The following is an 18,393-nucleotide window of genomic DNA, read 5'->3' on the forward strand; positions in this document are numbered from 1 at the left end:
GGATAAGTCCTAAAGATCCTTGAAATCCCGAAAGATTTCACAAATCTCTTCAAACGGCTCTAATCTCCCCTCCAAAGAATATCGATGGCAAGAAGAAGGTTGAAGATGGCTCCTACAATCAAAAGATTGTTAAAACAACTTCTAAAGAAAGCTCAAGAGAGAATTCTTAGAGAAAACCCCAAAGAAAATTCTGCACTCTAACAAACTGAAATTTAATGTATTGAATGATAATAAGATGTTTTCACAAAGGGTGGCTGGCCAATGCTTATATAGGCCTCCAACAAATCCTAATCTCACAAGTAACTAATAAAAAATTAAACCTAATTAATAAAATAACAAGGTAAATTCGGCCATGCACTTATATGGGCTGTTTTGGGCCGAATTTTACATGTAATGCTCCTAAAGATTAAAAAATTAAATTAAACAAGTAAGATGTTTACAAATTGGCCTTTTGTCATTTTGGCCTGATTTTCAACTAAGTATGAAGAAATTTCTTGATTGGGCTGGATTTTGGTTATTGGGCCTCGCCTTTAAGAATTTGGGCTCGTGATCCATCTCCTACCAAAATTGGGTCGTTGACGCTCGTAACGGAGATCCAATGCGTTTTGGCTGCAAGATTTGGTTTCTTGGACCAAGATTTCCAAGATTTGAAATCTTGATTTTCTTGATTCTTGAAATCTCTTCGAACAGCAAAATTGGGCCAAGATTCGATTTCTTGATTTTCTTGAAAACAAGAAAGTGAATCTTGATTTTCTTGTTCTCTCGTGTATGAATCTAAGGCCTTGCTAACAAGCTCTTGAATGGTCCCATTTAGTTTGGACCGCATTTGTCGGGCCTTTGATCTCGTTATTGGGCCTTGTGGCAATTTGAGCCCATCACGTTCTTGAACTTGGATTGGGCCTTTATGACTCGTATCATTCCCCCCTTCCTCAAAAAGATTCGTCCTCGAATCTAAAAAAATCAAATGAACTCGACTTTCCTCGATCGAACGGGACTAATGGCAATTGAGTCCACTGAAAAGAATAGCCATGAAATAGTAAATAGCAACGCAAACAAGCTTGTAGTCCAATTATAAGCATAATAGAACAGGTATAACGCATGTGAATGGGCAGATTCAGATTACCATGCATTAATCGACGGTTTATAGATTCACTCACACATGCATTATCAAAAACAAGAATCTTTTTATCAACCATCAAAATAGATTTATCATCAATAAATAAAATAGGACAGTCAAGCACGTTTCGATCTAAGTGTTCATCAACACGATCTTTGTCGCTATCCGAGGAGTACAAAAGTGTTTCAAAGGTTTCAAGCATCTTACCTTGATAAGCAAAAGAATAAGGGTCGATTTTACCTTTTTCATTTAAAACAAACCTTTGCTCATCGGGGGCATAGTGTAGTCGAATCTCCGTTGTTGAGTTAACCTTTGTCAAATGGAACTCAAACTTCATGTACAACCACATAAACTGTTTAAGGCACGACTATAAGTTGAAAACAAATTTGGAAAATTTCGTTACCTTATTCTCCAAAACAGATTTGGACAAATTCGAGGATTTTACACAAGGTAAATCAAGAGAATAACAAATCACGCTTCTTTTCGTAATGACTTTATCAACCACAATCAAAGAGTAACAATTAATCGGATCAAAATGAGGGGATCTTTTAAGAACTAAGTCGCCAAAAGTTTTATCAATAATTTTCAAATCTGCACTGGACTCGGTTTCTAAAATTTCCTTACCTCGCTTACCTTCGGGATCATGTAGTGTGATTTCATCTTTGCCTAAGTTGATCGTATGAAAGCGTCTTTCATTTGAGAGGTATTGAAGTTGAAACTTATCTTTCGGTCCTTCGGGAACCTAAAAAGTAGCAACACAAGAAAAATTCATATCTTGGTTAGTGAAAACATTCCTCACTAGCCTTTCCTCGTCTTTTTCTTTTATTTCTTTTTCTAACTCATTTTCTCTTCTTTCTTCAACTTATTTTTCAATTTTCTTTTCTGTTTCACATTCCTTTTCACTCTCAATCTCTTTTTGCTCTTTTTCATTCTCTTTTTTTTTCCTCACTTGTTTTAACAACAGAATTTTTCAGTTTGATTTGGTCCTCATGGACTTGTTCCGGAGTGAGCGGCACTAAGGTGATTTTCCTTCCTTGATACTTGAAAGAATACCTATTGGTACGACCATCGTGAGTGACCTTTCAATCTAGTTGCCATGGTTCTCCTAGCAACAAATGGCAGGCTTGAATAGGTACTACGTCGCACACGACTTCGTCTTGATACTTACCGATAGAAAAGGCGATGCGCACTTGTTGAGTGACCTTAAATTGGCTTTCGTTGCTAAGCCCTTGTAGTTGATAAGGTCGTGGATGCTTGGTAGTGGTTAAGCAAAGCTTTTCCACCATCGTCGTGCTGGCTACGTTCGAGCAACTTTCACCATCAATAATAACTCTACAAAGCTTACCTTGTACATGGCAGCGAGTATGAAAGAGATGTTCTCGTTGCTGCTCGCTCTTTGGTTTTGCAAAAGAGGGTTGTCCACGATCATGAAGATCATAATCAGTTCTAGGGACACACCGAGGAGCGCGCCTATGAGCAGGAGGCTGGTTATCCACATCGTCTTTAATATGATCTCGATATTGAGGCTCTTGATTCAACCGCACCTCATTGATAGTAGCAGTCAACGCTCGAAGTGCAGCAGCCTGTTCGTCCAACTGTTGTTGGAATCTTTTAAATATGTCCTCATTATTATCACCTTTAGACATTTTCAAAAACCTGTAAAAATAAACACTCAACACTCAAAAATAAAAGTTAGCAAACCTCACCGTTAATCACTCAAAAAGAAAATTCAAATTCTCAATGAGGTAGAATTCAATCTTGTGAGTTCTTTATCAGAGTTTATATCAACCAATTAGATAGTGTGAACCAAACTACCAAAGAATCCTAATTTGCACTAGGATGCCAAAAATTGACGAGACACCAATTGATTCGTGTTGCACCGAGGAAGAAGTTGTGCACACGTTTAAATCCTACTAACACAAGAAACAAGAAGGTGTTAGATAATGTAAAGGAAGAATAAAGGTAAACAAATGAAAACCTACAGCTAAGAATCAATAAAAATTGCTGAAAACAGAAAACCCGAAAAACTACGGAGTAACTTGACAACTTCGTTCGAGGTGTTCCCGATCTCCAAAAATCACGAAATTAAATCTGGAGTGTCCTTATATATTGAGTTTTTGATCTGGAAATTTTGGGCACCAAATTCAACCCGCTGAATCTTTTTTTAAATTTTTATTGAATTTCGTCTTTTTTGATTTTTTTTGACTTTTTGGACTGATTTTTTTGCGGGAATAATTTTTTATATTCAATCACAGTGCCAAAAACATGTATGTAAAATTTCAGATTAATCGGACAACGTTTACCAACTCAAATGAATTTTTTTGAACAATTTTTCTGGGTAAAACTGCTGTTTATGCTTTAAAAAATAGAGATCAGTTTAGAAATCAACCAAGAACACCCAAAACGCCCAAAATCTGATACCAAATGATAAAGGAATGCGCGCGGACGAAGATCGAGTTGCCAAGTCACGGGAAACTCCTACAAAAGCACTAAACGAACAGATCTGAAATCAAACAAAGAACGAGATTAAATCTGGAAAATTAAAATCTGGAATAAGAACCCTAAAAATCAGCAAGATCTAATCAAGGAACGAAACACTTATGAAAGAGGTTTCTTGAAACCAAGAACACGAAATTGATTCCCAAGAATGAACTCCCACAAGCCGAATCTGTCAAAGAACACGAAATCAGCAAGCAAATTAGATCGACCAGAATTTCTTGAAACAAATTAGGATTTATGCGTCAATGAGAAAGAAAGAAATTGAAGGCATAAAACGTCTATTGAGGCTGAGAAAGCGAGGGCGATCTGCTCAATTGACCACCACGAAAGTTTCCCCTAAGTTTCTGATGTGACCACGTCCCAAGCACCACCAAGCTTGAATCTTGTTTCCCTCGAGCTCCCAAAGGGACCAATGACTCGAGTTAGGTCCAAGCAAATTCATGAAGCTATTTTAGCTTTATTGTTCAAGTTTGGGAAGGAGAATCAGCTCGTTGAAGATGGGGAAGCTCGATCCAACTCCTTGAAGAAACCATGCACCTTAGTCCAAGCTAATTTCAGCTCAATTCCAGCTCCCTTAGCTCAATTCGACTTCAATCAGCTCACTTGAGCTCAATTCCACCTATTTGAGCTCAATTTAGCTTCTTTCCAGCTCGTTAATTTTTTTATTTGAATAATTTGAGTGATAGTTTTATTTTAATCATTTTTACTACAGCTCATAACCGAATTTTCTAGCTTAATTCAGCTCATCAAGAATTTTGACTATCATTGAGCTAGCCGAATTTATTATTAATTATATTTTATTTATGTCTTTATTTTAATTTGTTAAATATCTCTTGATATTATTTAATTTAAGCTGAATGTACCTTGAATCTAATTTGTTTATATCTTTTGTAGGTACATCCACATGTGGGAACACAATTAATGAGGATTCATGAACATTTCTGGTTCAATGTATGTTCGGGTACATGCATGACTACCTACAATGAATGGTTGCCTTAAAGATGATGCATGAATGATTCAATACAATGAATGGAAGAGTGCATGAATATCCACCTACATGCATCGGTTGCTGACCATTGAATTTCCTATGCACCTATTCAGCCAAAAGACATCTTTTGAAGTGTCCATTCACACCTTGGCCGAATCTAGACAAAGCTATTGGCATCCCATGCATTCATCAGCCCTCAAGTACATTTCCTTACTCATGAAGTTGGCCATTGAACATCCATACAGCCGAATTTGGACATCACTTTTAATGGATACATTTCTAGTTTAGTTTTACACATTTAAAGCCGAATTACTTAGTCTTTAAGCTTGTTTAGTATGACTATTCGGCTATCATCTGAACTCTATAAATAGTTCATTTCTCTTTGTAAAAGGTTAGACAATTCTGATTATTAAACTTGATTGTGAGGTTTCCTCCTATCCTATTTCGTACGAGTCTCGTTCTGACTTATCTAGCTCGCTAGTGGCGTCAACCCGACTCCTTGAACTTATCACCATCCTGGTGTGGCGTTCATCCACCTTTTTATACCTTTGGTTCCTACCTCTCTATAGGTAACGGGTCAAGGTCCATCTTCGACTTCCATTAAACCCACCTTAAGCAATATAAGTCCCGGGGCAATACTTTACATGGTATTGAATCGTTCTTCGCTTGAGTTCAATTTCCATTCCATTTTATCTATCTACTTAAACTTTATTTTCTTTGTTAAACCGAACCTATCCATTCTCCAAACCAAGCCATTTTTGAACCCTTTTAATTACTTCCGCTTAAAACAACTCCATAAAGTTATCTCCATTCGACATCAACCAATACTTCTCGTCGACGATCGGGCAACTTAAGTGATACAACCACGCCTCAAGTCCAACCTAGCTCGAGCAAGGAGCCTTTGGAGCTGCCTCAAGGTCCAATCACCCGATCACGAGCTAAACAATTCAAGGAGGCTGTTTCGGACTTAGTAGATCAAGTTTGGGGCGAGACTTTGGTTGGACGCATTGATGAAGCTTGGACAAACTCGATGAGCCTTCCTTGCACTTTGTTACGAGCTGAATTAAGCTCCACTTCAGCTCATTAAATTCGAACCAGCTCAAAATTAGCTCAAAATAACTTAGTCAATCATATAGTAGCTGAAATAATTAATTGAGTTAGTTAAATTAGTTATTTACAAGCTTAATTAATTTTCGTTATTAAATTGGTCTTAAATCTGGTCAAACTTAATTATGCATGATTAATTGTGTTTTCTTATATGTTATTAAGTCAAATTAAATTCCTACAGCTCATAAATAAGTCTTAATACATGTTTTAATGTGTCTTGTCCAAACTGAATTAATTAGACTTAGTTTAATTAATTGAGTTTTGTTTTAATTATTTGGATTAATGTTGTCTAAATTTTTTTAATATGATTCAGCTGAATAATGATCAACTAAATTCATTTGTTCATGTTGTGTAGGTTGGCCGAATGTGGGTGGAAGCATTTAAGCTAGGTGCATGCATCATAGGTTCAATGAATGTGGCGTTACATGCATGAGGAATGTTCAGCTGATTTTAAATGATTCAAGAACCAGCATAATGCCGTTCACACATGAAGTTCACACTCTTGGCTTTTCGGTTTTGGAATGTTCACACACAAAGACTCTTTGAAACCGAGTGTTCACACTTCATTTGGCCATTCAAATCCCTCTTAATGGCTGGTCACTTTTCAGCAAAAGCTACAAATTAAATGAGCTTATTTATGCACATTGACCGAATCTAGCTCATCCATGTACCATTCAAGTTGTCCAAGGTTCAATGTGAATTCTAGAAGCTTTCCAAGTTCAGCCGAACCTAGCCAAGCCATTGAAGAATTCATTAGCTTAGCTTTTAAGAAAATGTATGTGACTATCCGGCTAACTTAGTTGCTGATTATAAATAGCTGAAATTTCATTTTGTAAAGGACTTTTTGACATTTTTAAGTAACGAATTGCTGCCAAATTTGTGAGGCATTTTCTCTCAAATTTCGTTCGGGACCCGTAAGACTTATCTAGCTTCTAGTGGCGTCTTTCCGAGTCTTTCTTTCGAACTTATCACTCCCTAAACCCGAGTGTGGCGTTCACCTTTGATACCTTTGGTTCATACTTTACTAAGTATCGGGTCAAGGTCCTTATCAACCATTTCCAAATCAATTTGGTCCTATAAGTTTCGGGTCGACACTTTTCTTTAGTGTTGGTTCACTCTTGACCTTTTTGAACCATTACCATTTCGTACCAAATCCCTTACCATTTCGTACCAATTCCCAAATACCAAAACGTACCAAAACCAAATACCATTTCTTAATTAATCCTAAACCGAACTCGACCATTCTAGTCATACCATTTCAACTTAAACCAAATCCATATCCAACTTTGCACGGACTTACTTTACTTTTTTGAACTCAAATATATTCTATCTTCTTCTTGTCTAATATACTTCTTCGTTTACGATCGGGAACTAAATGACTCGGGTTCAACTACTAAACCGAGGTCGTATCATTAAGTGAACTCGACTCCATCAACCGAGCCGGATCACATCATTTGGTATCAGAGCTACTAAAACGAGGAGTACCGACATTCGTATCAAGCTCGAAGTAGGTTCGTAACGTAAAAAAAGTAAAAAAAATCAAAAACAAATTTTGTTGGAATTTAATTTAATTTTTTTTCTTCCTTGTATTTAGTTTACTATTGTATTGGATTTAAAAAAAAAGAAGAAATTCGAAAAAAAAAATTAAAAAAATCAAAAAAAAAGTGACAAAAAAATCGAGTTAAAAGAAAAAAAAGAAAAAAAGTGAAAAGTCTTGCGAGTTTTTATCATTATCACTTATTACTCCGATCATCAAGTTTCCCTTCCTACCATTATTTACCCATCCCAACGCCACACTTAGCCTTGATTTTATTTTGATTAGCCTACCCTACACCCACAACATTCCTTTGTAACCTATTTTGAAACCGACCCTCAAGCAGCAAATTAAGTCTATCGAGACAAATTACGAAATTGTGAGACGAGGTCGAGAGGTAAAAGGCACGTGTGTTTTACATCAAAGAAAAAGCCTAGAAGAGTGTAAACACGAGCGTGTGCGACAAATATTTTTCTTTCTGAGTGAACCGTGAGTTTTTGTAAGTGAGGAAAATTTTACTTATGTCTAGAAGTTTTAATGAAAATATGGCAGAAAGACAACCTGTACGAAATGTGCCAGATTTAAATATGCAAGCAATGTTGCGCGAGTTTGAACGATTATTTGATCAAAAATTGGAACCAATTCAAGATCGTCTTGATCAAGTGGAAATGAGAGGCCGCCGAGGAAGGACTCCTCTAAGTCCACCTAGAAATCGAAATCGAAGACAATTTCAAGACAATGAAGTTTCTGAACCAAGTGGGGCCGAAAGTGATCAAGGTTCAAACGTTAGTGAACGAAGGAGAGGTCGACGACATCATGGATCACGAGAACAAGAAAGGTATGATGACGATCTTAAAAGTATTAAACTAACTATTCCTCCTTTCCATGGACATTCAGATCCGGAAGCTTATTTGGAATGGGAGAAGAAAATTGAGTTAGTGTTTGAGTGCCACAATTATTCCGAGGCAAAGAAGGTTAAATTGGCAGCCATTGAATTTTCAGATTATGCAATGATTTGGTGGGACCAATTTGTCACGAGTCGAAGGCGAAATGGCGAGCGTCCTATCACCACTTGGACCGAGATGAAAGCTGTGATGCGGCGAAGGTTTATTCCTTCATATTATCATCGGGAGTTGTATCAAAAGCTCCAAAATCTCACCCAAGGAACCAAAAGTCTGGAGGATTATTACAAGGAGATGGAGATCGCTATGATTCGCGCTGATGTACAAGAAGATCGTGAGGCCACTATGGCGCGATTCTTGGCTAGACTTAATCGGGAAATAGCTAACATCGTTGAGTTGCAACACTACGTGGAAATCGTAGATATGGTGCACATGGCTTCAAAGTCGAGAAGCAAATAAAAAAGAAAGGTTCTGCTCGAGGCTATTCTTATTCCAATACATCTAAATGGAACCAAGGTTCGAGTAAGAGTGCTTCTACTAATCCGATAAAAGAGCCAACAACACCACCAAAAACACTTAAGCCAATTGCTGAATCTAGCAAAGGTAAGTCTGTGGATAATTTCCAAAATCGATCAAGAGATATAAAATGTTTTAGGTGTCTCGGAAGAGGACATGTGGCCAGCCAATGCCCAAATCGGAATGCCATGATTATGAGGCCAAATGGTGATATCGAATCGGAGGAGGAGATAGACAAAAATGAAGAAGAAGTTGAAATTCCTTCCGATAATGAAGAAGAAATAGTGTTTGCTGTTGAAGGTGAAATGCTTGTGGTAAAAAGAAATCTTAGTGTCCAAACTTCCGTGGATAAACTACAACGTGAGAATTTATTCCATACGCGTGGACTTGTCAAAGAAAGGGTTTGTAGTATCGTGATTGATGGTGGAAGTTGCACTAACGTCGCAAGCACATACATGGTGGACAAACTTGCTTTGCCAACTATCAAGCATCCAAGTCCTTATAAATTGCAATGGCTCAATGAAGGGGTCGAATTGAAGGTGACCAAGCAAGCCAAGATTTCTTTCTCTATTGGGAACTACCATGATGAAGTATTATGTGATGTTGTACCCATGCATGCGGGTCATATTTTACTCGGAAGGCCATGGCAATTTGACCGTCGAGTCAAACATGACGATTTTTCTAATCAATATTCGTTTCAACATAAGGGTAAAAATGTTACTTTGCTACCCTTGTCCCCGCAACAAGTCATGGAAGATCAACAACATCTTAAGCGATCCATGGAACAAGCAAAAGAAAAAGAGAGCATTGAAAAGGAAGATGAGAAAGAGAAAAAAATAGAAAAACAAAAAGAAACAAAAAAATTATAAAAAATGAGAGTGTTGAAAAAGAAAAAGAAATCACAAGAACGGTGAGTGAGAAAAAGAAAAGAGAATTAAATAACCATTGTCTCATTGTTACTCCATTTCAGGTTAATTCAAAGAAGGAGCTCCAATTACAATACAAGTCTGAAGGAAGAAGGTTTGTGATGATTGAAAAAGGTAAAATCGATCTTCAATTCCCAATTCCTAAAGGTGGACAAGATATGAATTCTGATGTTATGCGATCATCTTTTCTTAAGTCGAATGTAAATGAAATTTTTGAAGACACCTTGAATGCTAAAAATCGCTTGAATCCTATTGTGGTTAATTGTTTGATTTTGTTTGATGATGATATATCCGTTTTGAGTAATGATAAGAAGATTTTTTTCTTTGGAAAATGTGATGAAGTCGTTGTTGAGAACAAAACCAAACGACAATTGCGAGTGTCAAACATGCGAAATCATGAGTCATATGAAACTTTTCATTTGCATGTTTGTGATGAAGATTTAAATTTCATGTCTCATTACTCGCATTCCATTTACTTGAACAATGACTTGTGGAAGCAAATTGAAAGGTTCGAATGCTTAAAAACATATTTGTCTTTGTCTCGACCATTTGATGAGTTATGGATATGGAAGGAGTTTTGTCCATATGATTGTAAGAATGATGTTTTGAATTTGCCTTTTTACATGACTCATACTTGTCTTGTTATGACCATGCATGATCCACATAGTTGTTCTGATCATTTCTTGATGATTAATGGTTGTCTATTTTCATTGATTCATTTGCCATCTCTAATGCCGAATATTGTGAGTTCTTTTGCAAAGGCTTATGGATGACTAACTGTGATACGAGTCATAAAGGCCCAATCCAAGTTCAAGAACGTGATGGGCTCAAATTGCCACAAGGCCCAATAACGAGATCAAAGGCCCGACAAATGCGGTCCAAACTAAATGGGACCATTCAAGAGCTTGTTAGCAAGGCCTTAGATTCATACACAAGAGAACAAGAAAATCAAGATTCACTTTCTTGTTTTCAAGAAAATCAAGAAATCGAATCTTGGCCCAATTTTGCTGTTCGAAGAGATTTCAAGAATCAAGAAAATCAAGATTTCAAATCTTGGAAATCTTGGTCCAAGAAACCAAATCTTGCAGCCAAAACGCATTGGACCTCCATTACGAGCGTCAACGACCCAATTTTGGTAGGAGATGGATCACGAGCCCAAATTCTTGAAGGCGAGGCCCAATAACCAAAATCCAACCCAATCAAGAAATTTCTTCATACTTAGTTGAAAATCAGGCCAAAATGTAAAGGGCCCAATTTGTAAACATCTTACTTGTTTAATTTAATTTTTTAATCTTTAGGAGCATTACATGTAAAATTCGGCCCAAAACAGCCCATATAAGTGCATGGCCGAATTTACCTTGTTATTTTATTAATTAGGTTTAATTTTTATTAGTTACTTGTGAGATTAGGATTTTTTGGAGGCCTATATAAGCATTGGCCAGCCACCCTTTGTAAAAACATCTTATTATTATTTTTTCTATCAAATTTCAGATTTGTTGAGTGCAGAAGTTTCTTTGGGGTTTTCTCCAAGAATTCTCTCTTGAGTTTTCTTTAGAAGTTGTTTTAACAATCTTTGGATTGTGGGAGCCATCTTCAACCTTCTTCTTGCCATCGATATTCTTTGGAGGGGAGATTAGAGCCGTTTGAAGAGATTTGTGAAATCTTTCGGGATTTCAAGGATCTTTAGGACTTATCCTTTAATTCTTGTTGTTTTCGATTTCTTTCTTTACCTTTCTTTGCTTATACTTGTGCCGATTTCTCATCTAATATTTTGCTGTTCTTGTTTGTTTTCCAGCATTGATTAAACTCAAGATCTTATCATTTAAGTTGTTCTCCTATTGGCAGCACCCATTCGAACCCAAAAATCCCCAATTCCTAGGGTTTGGCCGATTGGACTTCTTTCAATTTGGGAATCAATTGATTGCTGGAAATTGGGCATTCTTGGCCGAATCAATCCCTTGGCAGATTTGCATCCTTTCCATACTTTCAATTCCGTTTGATTCGTTTTTTTCTATTTCTTTGTTTCTTGCTGCTCTTTTAATTGAATTTGGGGAATTTCAATTCAATTCTGATTTGTTTTTAATCTTGTTCTTTGTTTTGATTTCAGATCTGATTTGTCTAGAGCTTTCATAGGAGTTTCTCGTGACTTGGCAACTCGATCTTGGTCCGCGCGCAACCCCGTATCAAACTGTTCCATTCATTCAAGGAGAGTTGCATAAGACGGATTATTTTCTAGAGAACAAACAGCTCGACTTGAGAACAAGTCATTTTGAAGAAGGGGGGAATGATGTGACCACGTCCCAAGCACCACCAAGCTTGAATCTTGTTTCCCTCGAGCTCCCAAAGGGACCAATGACTCGAGTTAGGTCCAAGCAAATTCATGAAGCTATTTTAGCTTTATTGTTCAAGTTTTGGAAGGAGAATCAGCTCGTTGAAGATGGGGAAGCTCGATCCAACTCCTTGAAGAAACCATGCACCTTAGTGCAAGCTAATTTCAGCTCAATTCCAGCTCCCTTAGCTCAATTCGACTTCAATCAGCTCACTTGAGCTCAATTCCACCTATTTGAGCTCAATTTAGCTTTTTTCCAGCTCGTTAATTTTATTATTTGAATAATTTGAGTGATAGTTTTATTTTAATTATTTTTACTACAGCTCATAACCGAATTTTCTAGCTCAATTCAGCTCATCAAGAATTTTGACTATCATTGAGCTAGCCGAATTTATTATTAATTATATTTTATTTATGTCTTTATTTTAATTTGTTAAATATCTCTTGATATTATTTAATTTAAGCTGAATGTACCTTGAATCTAATTTGTTTATATCTTTTGTAGGTACATCCACATGTGGGAACACAATTAATGAGGATTCATGAACATTTCTGGTTCAATGTATGTTCGGGTTCATGCATGACTACCTACAATGAATGGTTGCCTTAAAGATGATGCATGAATGATTCAATACAATGAATGGAAGAGTGCATGAATATCCACCTACATGCATCGGTTGCTGACCATTGAATTTCCTATGCACCTATTCGGCCAAAAGACATCTTTTGAAGTGTCCATTCACACCTTGGCCGAATCTAGACAAAGCTATTGGCATCCCATGCATTCATCAGCCCTCAAGTACATTTCCTTACTCATGAAGTTGGCCATTGAACATCCATACAGCCGAATTTGGACATCACTTTTAATGGATACATTTCTAGTTTAGTTTTACACATTTAAAGCCGAATTACTTAGTCTTTAAGCTTGTTTAGTATGACTATTCGGCTATCATCTGAACTCCATAAATAGTTCATTTCTCTTTGTAAAAAGGTTAGACAATTCTGATTATTAAACTTGATTGTGAGGTTTCCTCCTATCCTATTTCGTACGAGTCTCGTTCTGACTTATCTAGCTCGCTAGTGGCGTCAACCCGACTCCTTGAACTTATCACCATCCTGGTGTGGCGTTCATCCACCTTTTTATACCTTTGGTTCCTACCTCTCTATAGGTAACGGGTCAAGGTCCATCTTCGACTTCCATTAAACCCACCTTAAGCAATATAAGTCCCGGGGCAATACTTTACATGGTATTGAATCGTTCTTCGCTTGAGTTCAATTTCCATTCCATTTTATCTATCTACTTAAACTTTATTTTCTTTGTTAAACCGAACCTATCCATTCTCCAAACCAAGCCATTTTTGAACCCTTTTAATTACTTCCGCTTAAAACAACTCCATAAAGTTATCTCCATTCGACATCAACCAATACTTCTCGTCGACGATCGGGCAACTTAAGTGAACTCGACTCCATCAACCGAGCCGGATCACATCAGTTTCCACAACCAAATTCACCCAAGAAGAATAAGTGTGCATTCGGCAAGAACCCTAGAATTTGGGGGATTTAGGGCTGATTGTCGAACTCCAGCAAAAAGTGAAATTGATCAATTCTTTAAGATAAACGAGGGCTGGATACACAAATAAAACAGCAAATAGATTAGAATTAAGATTCAGCACAAGTAGAATTAAATAAAAGAAATTGAACAGCAAAAATTAAAGGATAAGTCCTAAAGATCCTTGAAATCCCGAAAGATTTCACAAATCTCTTCAAACGGCTCTAATCTCCCTTCCAAAGAATATCGATGGCAAGAAGAAGGTTGAAGATGGCTCCCACAATCAAAAGATTGTTAAAACAACTTGATACAGCCACGCCTCAAGTCCAACCTAGCTCGAGCAAGGAGCCTTTGGAGCTGCCTCAAGGTCCAATCACCCGATCACGAGCTAAACAATTCAAAGAGGCTGTTACGGCCTTAGTAGATCAAGTTTGGGGCGAGACTTTGGTTGGACGCATTGATGAAGCTTGGACAAACTCGATGAGACTTCCTTGCACTTTGTTACGAGCTGAATTAAGCTCCACTTTAGCTCATTAAATTCGAACCAGCTCAAAATTAGCTCAAAATAACTTAGTCAATCATATAGTAGCTGAAATAATTAATTGAGTTAGTTAAATTAGTTATTTACAAGCTTAATTAATTTTCGTTATTAAATTGGTCTTAAATCTGGTCAAACTTAATTATGCATGATATTTTAGTTATTATGACATGTTATTAATTTTGTCTTAATTTATACAGCTTATAAATATGTTTTTAAGCTTGTTTTTAATATGTTAACTTTATTACTTGTTTTAATTATGTCCTAAGGCTGCCGAATTTAATGTGCAGCATTTTAGTGTTAATTTAATGTGTCTAAACATGAATTTGAATTATTTGATGAATGTTGCTGCAGGTACATCATCCATGAACGTTTTTGGAGCATGTAAGGTATTAAAAGAGGGTACATGAAGGGGACGGCACATGCATGAATGGGAGAATGAAGTTGGCTGCTGTTTGAAGTCTCCTAAGTGACCATTCAGCCGAGTTTATTGCTTACATACTGTTGAATACATCATGGCTGTTCGGATCAAGGTGTTCACATTCAAAGACTCTTCAAAACTTGGTTTTCACACTCAAAGTGACTACTCAACATCTTCTTAATTGCTGGTAATTTTTCAGCAATAGTTGCCAATTAAATGAGCTCCTTTAAGCACATCAACCGAATGTAGCTGCTGCCATTTACTCCCTCAAGCTCCAAGTTCAATTGTCCATCTAGAAGGTGACCATTGGAGCTCCAAGTTCAGCCGAATCTAGCTAGCCCATTTAAGTAATTCATTTGCTTAATTTTTAAGGAATTTAAGTGACCATTCGGCTAGCCTAGTGGATTATTATAAATAGCTAAATTTTCACTTTGTAAGGGACTTTTTGACATTTTAATTAGCGAATTGCTGCCAAATTTGTGAGGCATTTTCTCTCAAATTTCGTTCGAGACCCGTAAGACTTATCTAAGCTTTTTAGTGGCGTCTTTCCGAGTCTTTTCCGAACTTATCACTCCTTAAACCCGAGTGTGGCGTTCACCTTTGATACCTTTGGTTCATACTTTCCTAAGTATCGGGTCAAGGTCCTTTTCAACCATTTCCAATTCATTTAGGTCCTATAAGTTTCGGGTCGACACTTTTCTTTAGTGTTGGTTCATTCTTGACCTCTTTGAACCATTACCAATTCGTACCAAATACCATACCATTTCATACCAATTCCATACCATTTCGTACCAATTCCCAATTCCCAAATACCAAAACGTACCAAAACCAAATACCATTTCTTAATTATCCTAAACCGAACTCTTCCATTCTATTCATACCATTTCGACTTAAACCAAATCCACATCCAACTTTGCACGAACTTATCTTACTTCTTTGTACACAAATATATTCTAACTCCTTCTCGTCTAGTCTACTTCTTCGTTTACGATCGGGAACTAAACGACTCGGACTCAACTACTAAACCGAGATCGTATCACAACTTCTAAAGAAAGCTCAAGAGAGAATTCTTGGAGAAAACCCCAAAGAAAATTCTGCACTCTAACAAACTGAAATTTAATGTATTGAATGATAATAAGATGTTTTCACAAAGGGTGGCTGGCCAATGCTTATATAGGCCTCCAACAAATCCTAATCTCACAAGTAACTAATAAAAAATTAAACCTAATTAATAAAATAACAAGGTAAATTCGGCCATGCACTTATATGGGCTGTTTTGGGCCGAATTTTACATGTAATGCTCCTAAAGATTAAAAAATTAAATTAAACAAGTAAGATGTTTACAAATTGGCCTTTTGACATTTTGGCCTGATTTTCAACTAAGTATGAAGAAATTTCTTGATTGGGCTGGATTTTGGTTCGCCTTCAAGAATTTGGGCTCGTGATCCATCTCCTACCAAAATTGGGTCGTTGACGCTCGTAATGGAGATCCAATGCGTTTTGGCTGCAAGATTTGGTTTCTTGGACCAAGATTTCCAAGATTTGAAATCTTGATTTTCTTGATTCTTGAAATCTCTTCGAACAGCAAAATTGGGCCAAGATTCGATTTCTTGATTTTCTTGAAAACAAGAAAGTGAATCTTGATTTTCTTGTTCTCTCGTGTATAAATCTAAGGCCTTGCTAACAAGCTCTTGAATGGTCCCATTTAGTTCGGACCGCATTTGTCGGGCCTTTGATCTCGTTATTAGGCCTTGTGGCAATTTGAGCCCATCACGTTCTTGAACTTGGATTGGGCCTTTATGACTCGTATCAGCAAGCACGAACCAATATTAGAAAATATCGACCCAAATGCTTATAGGCTTTCAAGGCGAAAATGAAAATGATAGAACCTCGACCCACTACTTAACAAAGTAGGAACCTCGGTATAAGGGTGAAAGAAACAGGGTTGACGCCACTACTAGGTAGATAAGTCAACAAAGTCTCAAACAAAGTTTAGAGAAGAAAATTCTCACAAGATTAAATTCAATAAAAAAATTTGGCAAAAAGTCCCTTACAATTGAAAGAAAACAAATATTTATAGGCACATAGATGACCATTCAAATTCGACATCTAGGTGTTCACACAATAATAAAAACGTTCACACTAATGTATTAAAATAGTTCATAAATTCGGCAGATTCATGAACTAGTTGAATGGACACTTTCTTCCCCCTAAGTGTGTGCATGAATACTTAATCATAAAGAAAGGCTTTAAGTGACTTGTATGTGCACCAAAGGTTGCATTCATCTCCTTGGGACGTTCATGCACTTGTATGGAGCATGTATCCTCATAATTGAACTCTTTAATAGCATGTAGGTTCATAAATGGCAGCATGAACCTAGTAAATTCGTTCTCCCCTTTGTGCATACACTTAATTCAATCAATGTGTTGAATTATTGAGTTAATTCCTTCCTTTGGACGTTCTTGAACCCATCCATGCATGTGTAGTAGCTTATAGGTCAATTCAAAGTGTGAACAGCTACTTCTTGGCCGAATAAGTGCCTTGGAAAGTTAGGAGACAACCACCATACATGCACTTAAGCCATTCATGCATTCTATCATCCCATGCATTTGATCCATTCATGGACTAGCCTTTAATGTCCATACATGCATGCATTCGACACATGCATGAATTTGTAGAAACCTTGCATCTAGCTGTACATGCACCAGCATTTAATACTTCATCATTCATGAGTGTGGAATGCCCAAAAGAGATGTTTCTTCATCCATACATTGTACTGTCCAAAGGGATGTAGCTACATGAAATAAACAAGTCATTAAGATATCTCATGAACACTCATAAATTCGGCATGATGTGAACACATTAATGTCATGCATTAATTCAGCTATGTGAACATAATCAATTTATATAATGACTATGACATATTAATAACAAATATTAATATAAGACAAGTTTAATGCTTAAATAAATATGTGCAAATTTTATTTAATGCATTAAAGACAAAACCGAGTTAAACTAAAATGAGCTAAGCTTTAGCTCGTGAGCTAAAGTTGAGCTGAGATTAAACTCCTAAGCTGAATTTGAGCTAAGGTTTAGCTCGTGAGTTGAAAGTGAGCTAGGAGTAAGCTCGGTTTAGCTCAGGCAAGATGGATTGAGCTCGAATAAGTTGGATTTGAGCTGGACGGAGCTCGTGAAGCTGGAAACGAGCTGGGATCAGCTTACCAACATGTCATTGCTCGGCTTGACAGACTTGCTCGATAAAGTTCGCGGGGCGTGCTTGTATCAGAAAAGACTGGAGTTTGTGACTTAACGATGCATTGTGGGCATACCGAACAACTTATAAAGGACCCATAGGTATGTCTCCTTATCGACTAATTTTTAGTAAACCATGCCATCTTCCTGTTGAGCTGGAACACAAGGCGTTTTGGTCGGTCAAACTATGCAACATGGAATTGGAAGCTACAGGTAAGCATCGTAAATTAAATATCCAGGAACTTGAGGAAATTCGACGAGAAGCGTATGAAAGTGCCCAAATCTACAAAGATAAGGTCAAAGCGTATCATGACCAAAAGATAAACCGCAAACAATTTATGGTAGGCCAGAAATTATTACTTTATGACCCTACATTGAGAATTTTTGTAGGTAAGCTTCGGACTAAGTGGTTAGGCCTTTTATTGTTACTCACGTATTTCCACACGGTGCAGTCGAGGTCAAAAGCGCGGAATTCGAAAAAAATTTCGAAGTCAACGGGAAGCGCTTAAAGCCTTTTTACGAAAACTTTCAAGTCTAGTTGGTTGAGGAATTAGTCCTTGAAGAGCCAGCTAAATAAATTTCCAGGTCGTCGAGCTAACGACGTTAAAAAAAAGCACTTTTTGGGAGGCAACCCAAATTTATTTTCATTTATTCTCTTTTATTTTTAGTTTAAGTAGAATTTAGGGTGTAAATAAATAAATTTTTATTTTAGTT

This window comes from Gossypium hirsutum, chromosome A03, assembly GCF_007990345.1.
Source record: "Gossypium hirsutum isolate 1008001.06 chromosome A03, Gossypium_hirsutum_v2.1, whole genome shotgun sequence".
Taxonomy (NCBI): domain Eukaryota; kingdom Viridiplantae; phylum Streptophyta; class Magnoliopsida; order Malvales; family Malvaceae; genus Gossypium; species Gossypium hirsutum.